The sequence below is a fragment of the Passer domesticus genome, chromosome 5 (genome assembly GCF_036417665.1).
Source record: "Passer domesticus isolate bPasDom1 chromosome 5, bPasDom1.hap1, whole genome shotgun sequence".
Taxonomy (NCBI): domain Eukaryota; kingdom Metazoa; phylum Chordata; class Aves; order Passeriformes; family Passeridae; genus Passer; species Passer domesticus.
The window spans coordinates 67,393,986-67,403,782 of NC_087478.1; the positions used below are offsets into that span (position 1 = coordinate 67,393,986).

The 9,797-nt window shown below is 43.1% G+C and overlaps 1 protein-coding gene across 4 annotated transcripts in view; it reads right to left on the reverse strand.

Annotated features, from left to right (window-relative positions):
* Positions 1-9,797, reverse strand: part of STK38L (serine/threonine kinase 38 like) — a 47,536-nt gene that overhangs the window by 37,052 nt on the left and 687 nt on the right. Inside the window, exon 1 of one of the 4 annotated variants that reach the window (XM_064420727.1) lies at positions 9,576-9,706. The exons of 2 other annotated variants lie outside the window; for them this stretch is intronic. The gene's annotated coding sequence lies outside the window, so the exon portion shown is untranslated. Of the gene's footprint in view, positions 1-9,248; positions 9,526-9,575; positions 9,707-9,797 lie in introns of those variants that run through there. One more of the 4 variants, XM_064420729.1, reaches the window with a different exon arrangement.

Genomic DNA, 9,797 nt, shown 5'->3' on the forward strand with positions numbered 1-9,797 from the left:
AGCTGCACACAGGCAGATGCAGATTCACTCTCCCTAATGTCCTAAGTAAGGATACAGAAGCTTTTGTCTTCTTAGTCTGTACATCTTTAAAGATGACGGGACTTATGAGGAGCACCTCAGCAAAAGAACCAAGAAAATACATTTATGCTCTGGTTCTCAGACTGAGAAAATTACAGGCATAGAGAAATAAGAAAGACACTGTCAGGACTCATTTCAAAAATTTGCTTCTACAGGGAAAAAAATACAAATAATATTAACAGCTTTAAGTTTCTTGGATATTTTTTCTTAAAGCAAAACATTATAAGCAAAATTCTCATTATAATTCTTCTCCTGCAGCCCTTTCTCCCCAAGCAGCACAAGCTCATTCTGTTCCTGGGGGTCAACACCTGAAACTGGACTAAACCATAAACAAATTTAGAAATTGGCTTTCTAAATATTGCCATTTAACAAAAAAGGCAAAGAGAAAACTAGCTAAAACTACTTATCTTTATTAGAGTATAACAATTCCTCCCTCTCAATTACTTCATAATTACTTCCTTTTTCCTTTGTCACATTCCACTATTATTTCAATCAATTCAAATGCAGTGATCCAAAATACACATTTAAAAAATGTGTCCATTGGTCGTTCCCCCAATGTTCCTTTTGACTGTAAAGATTTTTTTACAGAGTAAATGTTATTTTGCTTATTTGAACATAAAAAGGACAAGTATATTTCTTCTTTGTACCCTCAGAAACGCCAGAGTTTTCTATCTTACTGAGGACCAAAGGTGAAGGCAGTAGTATTTTTGACAGGCTCCAAGGAACCTCTTTGCACAGAGATGCTCAGCAAAGTTATTCTGCCAGCAGCCAGGCTGCAGCACAAGCTGTGAACAGCAGCTCCAGTCAATGCTGTAGGTCAGTGTGTATTCAGACAGAAGAAATCCTCCCTTCCCTGGTTTTGGTGATATAATGTTCACCTCTTTCTCCTGAACTCTGAAAGGGATTTGTTCTTTCTTTTTTCATCTGCCACCACAAAAGTGGTTTACGTGTCTGTGAGTAAAAGCAGTCACTTCATGTGAATCAGGTGCTCTCTGAGATTAAATGGGGCATAAAGGTATCCAAGTGTGAGCCTAAGACTCTGGCTGCCAGAGACAATGCTTACAATGTGTTGTAGTTCGTTTTGGAGGAGGACACCCCAGGGTGTCCCCGGAGGGCCCCCTAGGCTGTGAGTTCACTGGCAGCAGCAGGCAGGCAAGGAGACTCCACACGGCTTCTGAGGGTGCTGAGTAGAAGAGGGTTTATTTGGGGTCCTATCCCCGGGAACAGCATAGTTACTGAGGGAGAAGGAGGGGAAGGGCCTAGAGGAGGGACAAGAGGGAAGAAAAAAGGGCTAAGAGGAAAGAAAGGCTAAGAGTACGACTGGTCTCACTCGCACGGTTTGAGAGGGAGAATGAAAATGGGCACGGAATCAGACTTGGGCTAATGGGATTACAGATACATGATGGTTCAGGGCAGGACCACAGGCTTCAGATATACCATACATTTTGGAGGGGTGAGACAGAACATACCATTTAAATAAAATGCAATACTACAACAATGCTTCCTGCCTGATCTGGAAGCAGGGAACTGGGCAGGTTGTACTCAGATGCCTCCTGAAAAAACAAGTGGAAAGTTCCTTTAGGTCACTCTACAGCAGCATCAGCACCAACAATCCCCATGGAAGGAACTGGGATTAGGGCTGGAATATGTTAATTTAAATATCCACATACTTGTCTAGCTCACTGACACAGCCATGGCCTGAAATCCTCTAAACTGATCATATCAGAATGGCATTCATTTCACACTCCTCATCCTGATAAAGCCCAGAGAAAGGCTGGGAAGACAAGAGCACACATCATTATTCCTGTCACAAGAAACTTTTATACAAGTTCACTTGCATCTAAATTACATGCCAGCTATAAGCAACCACTTGGAAGGGCTAGGATTTACCTGCTCAAACTGATTAGCTGGTAAACACATTCTAATCCTCATCTGGACACCTCCTTACATTCCAGCCTAGCACAGCTGGAATCCAAGGATTCATTCCGCAGATTTGCTCGCCTGTAACAAAACCATAGCTACCTGGCCTCAAATACTGGAGACAGCCTTGCATATGGGGCTCACAGTGACTTCAGCGTGTTCCTTCCTCTTGAAGGAATGGGTGAATGTTGCCTGTAAACACTGTTAATTACTGAGAACTAGAGCAGTCAAGAACTGGTGCAATATAAGAGAGGTAAAAAATTTTCCAATTTCTTTGAAGATTTGCCAGTAAAGCTTGACAATTTAAAGCATTCCACTTTGTTCTTCTCCCTTTATCACAGGCTCAAGGGAAAAAAAAAAGACTAAGAGAAAAGAGAAGAAAAAGATTTAACAGGCAGAATAATCCCCTTCTGTATTCCGTTCATCTTCCAAACAACTGGTTTCTCCAGATCTCCTTCTCAAAATCTTCCTGCAATTCAATCTCCTACCTGAAACTATTTCGGAAGATGCTCGTTCCTACTACCACAGCTCATCACAACTTAGTGATATCCAACACCTGCTCTAGAGGGCTGAGAGGTGGATGATGGGCTGAGATCAGTCTGGGGCTCACTGGGCTTGGGAACCACCGCCTCAATCTCTGTTGCTTGTTGTCATTTTGTCCAACTTCAATTTCCTTTGATTTCATAAAGAATAAGCAACTTACAGGGGATTATTCCAGGTGTCCTTAACATAATTCTTGCAGGTTTTTGTTTTGTTTGTGCAGTGAGGTCACCATATCCAGACTACAAGTGGGCTAAAATGCTCAAGTGATACAGGCTTTATATGATCTCTCCTTTTCTGTTAAATTAAAAACAGAGCAGGAGTTTCCATACAATAATTAACCATAAGAGGAACCATCTAACACAACATAAAGTGGTCATTTATATTCCTTGCTCACAGGAGATTTGAGAGACAAATTCATGAAGAACTCCTATTTTAATAAGCCTCAATTCTCTGCCCTTAATCACTACTTCCTAAGACTACCTATGGCTGTGAAGATTGGGGAAGGACTAAACAATAAGACTTTACTAGAAATTGTGATTACAATATGACCATGGTTGGTTGGTTTCTTTCTCTCCTCTCCCCCACAATAAACCTGAATATTAATATTTCCTTTCCAACAGCATTCATGGAAATGTAGATACATGTTATAACTAATTTCATGAAGTGAAGGCAATAAATTAAACTATCAGCAGACATTAGTTTAGCAAGAGAAATTTTCCTTAGGCATAATAAAACTTCTGATTTACCCAAGTGAAATACGGCAAGTCAGTCAAAGAACAGCCACATACCTATTCAATCAGAGCTTTTTATCATTTTAGTGGAACCAACCAAGTACAAACAAAACCAATAAAAACCAGTGACAAAGATCCAAGTTAATGACATCAGAAATTATACAATTCCTTTCTTTCTCCTTGTCTTGAATGTCAGAACTTGCTGCGATGCACTTGACTACCTTCCAAGACACAGAACTATAGGATGTGCACCACAAGGCAACCTTACTTCAGAAAATCACAGACTGTTGGGGCTGGAAGGGACCTTAAAGAACATCCAATTCCAGCCCCCTGCCATGGGCGGGGACACCTTCCACTATCCCAGCTTGCTCAGAGCCCCTTCCATCCTTGAACATTGCCAGGGATGGGGCAGCCACAGCTTCTCTGGGCAATGTGTGCCAAGGCCTCACCACCCTTACAGGGACAGTTTCTTCCTCATATCCAAACTAAACCACCCCTCTGTCACTCTGGAGCCCTTGGCCCTTGCCCCAGGCCATTGTCAATAATCTCTCTCCATCTTTCCTGTGTGTTCCCTTCAGGCACTGCAAGACCACAATAAAGTCACCCCAAAACCTTCTCTTTTACAGGCTGACCCACCCCAGTTCTCCCAGCCTTTTAAACTGCCTTGCTAAGTCTCACCAAGAGTATTTGCTACACCGTGTCTGATAAACCACAGCCATTACCTCCACTGAATAGGAATGTGCTGTAACAGCTGCCCGTTACCTGTCTGTACCAGCCATGACTCTCACTGCTGAATGACTGCATCCCACAGAGAACCTCGTATGGAGAACACAAAATTCCCTGATAGTTCCAGATTTTACAGCTTGTTAAATTATGCTTTTAATTACTGTTAAACAGGCTTCATTCTACATATCTAGTTGCTACTGTTTGAAGAAACAGGTAATCCCACTAAATCCTTACCTTGTGATTAAATTTGTTCTCCTTTCCTGCTCTGTGAACACCACAGAGCACAGAACGGAGCAATCTTTAACTTCAGCTGTTGTTTCTGTTGTAAGAAACACAACTGTCTTTAAACAATGCAGTGCAATGCTTTTGTCTGGGGAGCTACTAAAGTAAGCTTTCCTCTTCATACAGGACTCAGCAGGCTAAAAATTAGTGACATTTTAAGTGGAACAATTCTTTCACCATCAGGTTGATATTTGGCTGCCATTCTGGTTACTCCCTTATAAGGCATCAGCAAGAGGGAAGGGCAGGGAACACATTATGCAACTGCTCATTGTAAAAAGTAATTAAAACAAATTTTTAAGAAACGTCTGTAATAAACACTCTTCCAATACAAAAAGGCAAAAGGAGTCTGATGCCATTGGTCTAAGGTCTGTCATTTCTACTGGGCTAACCTGGGAAAAGCGAATTTCTCCTGAAAGGAAAGGTTTTCCCGAGTTTTTATGGGAAATAGTGGAACACTGACACCTATGAACTGCCCCTGCCTTCTCCAGTCTGGTTCAAATCTAGCTAATCAGCCTAAGAGGCAGCTCTGCCCTGGGTAATGAAGGGGCAACAGTGGGACACCTGCATACTGTCCCCTCCTCTGTGTGCAGGTGTGATCCATGGAAATCTAAGCCATCTAGTCCCAAGTAAAGGGTAAAGGGTTCTGTGGTGAGGCCATCCACATTTTGGCTGGTTTGTACAAACCAGCCCTTCTGCAGACAAGGAAATATCCTTTGGAATTTAACAGTTCAGATTTAAGTAGGTTTTTACCAGTAAAACCATAAAAACACTGAGACTTTTTACCCACAGAACAGACTCAAGTCTCCAGAGTGACAGTGATCTGGCACTTTGGGAGGTTTCTCAGTGATCCTGGAGGAAGTTCATGGCACAGCACAAGCATGCCAAGAAGCTGTCTCCTTCTCTGTTGCAACAGGGACAGGGTCATGGAGCCTGTACCACCAGCAGAGCCCCCTAAGCACACACAGATCCCCACTTGTGACAAGCTGCTCCTGTCAAGCCCCTTTGTTTTCCTGTTTCTGCCTTCAGCAGCCATTCAGGGTAGTCAGGTGTCCTACTGAAGTGATGACTTTCATTCCCTCCTCATCCCTTGGCTATGGGAATGGAAGTTATGACTCCTGCCCCTTCCATACATTCCTGTATACAGAAGCTGAGTGTCCTATGGTTTGGTGTGATGCAGTATCTTTATTTTAACTGCAACCAACTGATGCATAACTGTGTTTCTCATAAGCATTATTCTACTACAATGGCTCATTAAAAGGGCCTTCAACAAAGTACACTTTTCTGGGAAGGCCCAGAAATTTTTCCAAGGGTTTGTCTGTGGGATGGCTGGCTGGGTTTTGTTTTCCTACCAGGAGACTTAATTGCTAAAATACCTTGGCACATTCTATAAATGCAGTACTTAATGTGACATTACACACAGCGCTCTCAGAATTGTAAACAGCTCTCTTTATTACACAGAGTAGAAAAAGGTTTCACAACCTTTCATCTGGTCAAAGACAAGAAAAATTTTGTTTCCCCTTCTGTGGAATGAAATTTAACATATTCCAATATGCCAAGGTCTTTGCTAAGACTGGAGCTCCTCTACAGCATATCAGTGATCACAAGCTCAAACTCTGGAGCATAAGAGACATAGCTAATATAAGTTGCAATACAGTAAACACTCTTCCTCTCCCATACAGATTCGAGTTATCCCTTTAATTCTTCCCTCCCATTCATTCTGTCACCTTTGATAAACTCCACTTGTTCACACAACCTGCACACACCAAACTATTACTTCATCATGGCTGTTCCCTGTTACTAAAAGGTGAATAGTTGATTCCCTTTTTACTACTTCAGGACATTCTCACTCTTGTGAAATCCCACAAACCCAGGCTACCATTTTAATCAACTACTGCTCTTTTTACTAATAAAAACATAAAGACAATTCTTGTTCCTTAGACCATCAAAATCCCACAGAAGTAGTCTTCCAAATTCTAGGTCTCTTTTCTTCACATTCTGATCAATTGTAGCTTTCATGAAACCATGGATCAGCTAACAAATTTCCAAGTCTGTAGGTAAAAATATTAAAGATACACAACACAAACAAAAGTTTCAGGTCTACAGTAGAAACCAGAACACAAAATCCACCATCTAAATTACCAAGAAATCTGAAAATCAGCTACTTGAAGCATAAAAATTTATATTATTTCCTGATCTGCCATCTTCTTTTGCTTTTTTAATATGTAAGAAGTATTCAATGAGATATCAATGCATGCCTTACAAGATTACCCGATTTCACAAGTAAGACAGTGTTAACTATGACAACTACCCATTTTAATGCTTTCCATACCACATACTTCCCATACTAATACTTCAAATTATTTATGACAAGGAAATTCAGTTTTTCTTGATCATTTATTTCTTCCCCTACTTCCTGTTTTGTTTTCTATTGTTAAGAGGAAAAGGTTCTATTACTTCCCCATGCAAATATTGGAGCAGTGGGACTGCCAGAAGTTATTCTGTAGTTTTAAACTACAGACTTGCAGGACTTCTGCACCAATCAAATGATAAAGTCTGCTCTACTGCATTTGACAACTAATTTCTGAGTCTTCAAGACAAGACTCTGCCACCTTAAATACAGTTCACTATTTAAATTCATAACACAAAATAAATAACTCTTCCCTGAGTTCCTCCCCCACAACACTAAATTGGCTTACCCCAGTACAACAATTTTTTGCACAACAAAAGCTGTTATTTAATCACCAGACTTGAAAAAATCCTGCACCAACCCATCTCAAAAATTAGACTCCAGTTATTTATCAAACCCATATTTTCAAGCCACAGCAATGCAATTACCACTAGTGGCAGGTCTGCTCTAAGTGCAGCTATATGTTAAAACAAGCAACAAGAGGAGATTAAATGATTTTGTGGACAATTGTGTGCTTGATTTATGTCAACTGCCATTACCCTAAGACATAAAGCCTCTTTCTGGGAGACTAGAAGCAAATCATTTACCATATAATATCAGCTTAGCAGGCTTTGTGCTGATGAATACTGCATTCAGAGAAGTAATTATTTTCATTGCAATTTCCACATCTACCCTGCACCTCCTGGAATACAAATATTAAAGTTTATCAACTGGCTTCACATTTTAACTAACACTCAGCTTAAACTTGGTGGGAAGAATAACATTTTTATTGGAATAAACATGGACTGAGAAAAAGCTGAATCTGTAGGGAGAACATAAGCTTTGAAAGCAAGACAAACCCACTGCCTAGACAGATCCAGAGGACACAGACAGTGACTAAGCTCCTTGTGGTCACCACAGGATTCAAGAGCCATCCCAAACTACAGTAGTAACCTAAATGATTAAAAAAAACTCCTACCCATCATTCAAAGTTTAGGGACAAAAAGACCGATGAGCCAAGGGAGGCTTCACAGAGCTCCTGAGAAAGAACAGGTGAGCACATCTCAGTCACATGTACTGAACTCCAGTGTGACATGCCACATTGTTCCAACCCAGGAGAGTCCCACCAGGGACTCCACTGCAGATTCAAGGTCAGGTCACACAAGCAAGTCCACAACAGATCATCTGACAGAAATCCAAAATTTCTGTTCTTCTGGGAACATTCCCTCACCAAGACCACAGGCCGGCCCAAGTCCACTGCAAGTTAATGATGGGGTGTGCATTTGCTGTTTGTTTTTTTAAGACAGACTAACTTCCTGAAAAAGAAGGGCAGAAAGAAATAAAGCATGATACCTGTCTTCTGTAAATATCTGCGTCAGAATACTGCTTAGCTAGTGGCTTGGGATATCTTTTCCCCTGAAATGTTTGAGAAATAAGTGTTTAGAATTTTTTTAAGCTCTGTTAAGCAAAAATATTAAATTGAACATACAGCATGCCATGTACATTATGAAAAACAAATGAGTTCACAGAGGTATGCAAATCTGACTTTTCCTATCCAAGACATTTTTTAACAAAGACAGGAAAACATGCCGACATATGGCACAGAAGGTAAAACTGCAGCAATTCTATTGGATACAGTAACATATTTCTCAAATACAATGAGGGTGCCTGCTGATCATGACCTCTCAGGTCAGTAGCCTGTGGGCTCCTATTTCTTTTCACTCTTCAGAGTAAAATTAAAAGCTGATATTCTTTCATTCCTGAAGGATAAAGAATGAAAACAATTTTTCAGATTCCTGCATATATTCAGGCATCTTTTATGGAGCAGGCACAACTCTAGCGAGATTTATTAGTGTCATAAACACTCATAAACAAGATCCCTCTGTTTTAAGTGACTTTAAAAAACTGTAATCAAAACACTCAATCAGTATACCTGACAAACCCCAACATCTACAGTCAACAAAAAACGCCACTGCTCTCCAAAAAGAAGGTAAAAGCAAAACCAGTATCTTACAGTAAGATCCCACCAAATATCTTACAGTAAACTTCTCCTAAAAAAAACAAGCAAACAAACAAAAAATAAACGTCGGCATTGCTTTTGATTCAGAGGCTACAGCAAGACTCACTTATTCCTAGTCTGGATTTTGCAAGAGCAAGCCAGGTACATCAGCGGAGGCACGCGTGTGAACTCTGCTATTCTAATCCAAGGCGTTCCAGATCAAGTAAAACCAAACAACAACGGCGCGACCTCTGTAAGCTCCCAGCATTTAACTTATACCCGAGTCAATGAGAATTGTCTAAAGATATAGAGAACGAGCCGAACAGCCAAACCACGGGGGCCTGAACCCCAAACTCCTCCGGCTCGGCAGGTTTGGGATTTGCTCCTCCCGCGGGTAGAAACTTGTGAAGGTTGTTCTAAGCGCGTTACGGAGATAATTTCGTCCCTTTACTTAGTTATTTCTAAAGCGGGCAGGACACCCTTAAGCCCAGAGCCACGTTCTGTAACACGAGTACAGCCCAGCCCTGACCCTGCCGGCGGGATGTCCGCACAGCTCCGGCCCTGCTCCCCGCGCCGGGCTCACCTCTGTCCCCGCACCGACACCCCCGGGGGCACCTCAGCCTCCCAGCCGGCGGCAGGGGAACAAGCCACCCCGGGGGCTGCGGGACGAGTCACCCGAGACGAAGGCGGGCGAACTGCCCCACAGCCCAGAGCCAGCCCAGATCGTCCCCGCAGCCGAGGCTGAAGCTGCGCTCCCACAGCCTCCACGGCGATGGCTGCTTCTGCTGCCTCACGGTGCGGGGGGAGATCTCCAATTTCCAGTGGCAGCGTGCCGGGGCTGCTTCCGCGGGCAGCGCCGGGACAGAGGGTGCCCGGCTCCCCTCAGGACCCGACACGCCGCAGGACTCACCTCCTACCACCTCCGAGCGCGGCGCCGCCCCCGCGCTAATGGCAGCGGGCGGACCCGCGGCGGGGGCCGATGTTTACCCGCCGGCTCTCGCGAGAGCCATGCACCGCCGAGCCCCACTCCGCCATTGGTCGTGCCCGCCGGCGCGCATCGCCCGCCCCGCCCCGCCCCTGCCCGCCCCGCCCAGCCCCGTCCCGAGGCGGCGGCGGCCGTGTTTCGGTCGGC